Here is a 763-nt window from a genome sequence, read left to right on the forward strand (position 1 = left end):
AGAATAAATACTTTTTAAATTGAAGTAACATTTTCCTTTTTTTAATAAAGAATAGTTAATACTTTTGGAAGCTTATCATATATTCACTTATACCTAAGTAAAATATATTATTTTATTTTTTTCAACTATCTATATTTAATAAAGGTGTGCTTGATGTTGAGGGAGGGACGGTTATGAGTGAGGAGGCAGATTTTGAGAAGACAATTAGTTGTGCTCCTAATGGACTGGAGAGGGGATCCACTAAAGGGAAACAAAAACAAACTCCCAAAGTTTAGATTGGGCCAGCCGAAATAAAATTAGAGAGAAGGGGAATCAAGTGTTGGACCCAGCCTCAAGTGAAGGCAATTATTTGACTATAATCTATCTAACAATGTCAATAGAATTCCCCGCCGATTTAAAACAAAATCGTCGACAGCAGGGTTCGAACCTGCGCGGGCAAAGCCCAACAGATTTCAAGTCTGTCTCCTTAACCACTCGGACATATCGACAACCATGGAAAGGTACTTGTTTTCTATATATATATATGATAAAACAGTAACGATGTAACCAAATATCACTTTGAATTCTAAGCATATTGGATGTAACGTTATTTGATGCTATTAAATAAGATGAACCATGCCGTCATCATAAAGAAAGTTGGTAATTTGAGGGCTGTATTTTATTATGAAAAACGTGAGGGCTAATAATTTTAAAAATTTCTATACGTATAAATTTGAGGTGTTAAAATAAGATTGATTTTGACTATAATAATGAGACCCATATT

At 33.2% G+C, this 763-nt stretch overlaps 1 non-coding gene across 1 annotated transcript; it reads right to left on the reverse strand.

Annotated features, from left to right (window-relative positions):
* Positions 1-406: 406 nt before the first annotated feature.
* TRNAS-UGA (transfer RNA serine (anticodon UGA)) lies at positions 407-488 on the reverse strand. The gene has a single exon. It is a non-coding gene; the product is annotated as a tRNA-Ser (tRNA).
* Between the last annotated feature and the right edge of the window lie 275 nt (positions 489-763).

The sequence above is a fragment of the Arachis stenosperma genome, chromosome 6 (assembly GCF_014773155.1).
Source record: "Arachis stenosperma cultivar V10309 chromosome 6, arast.V10309.gnm1.PFL2, whole genome shotgun sequence".
Taxonomy (NCBI): domain Eukaryota; kingdom Viridiplantae; phylum Streptophyta; class Magnoliopsida; order Fabales; family Fabaceae; genus Arachis; species Arachis stenosperma.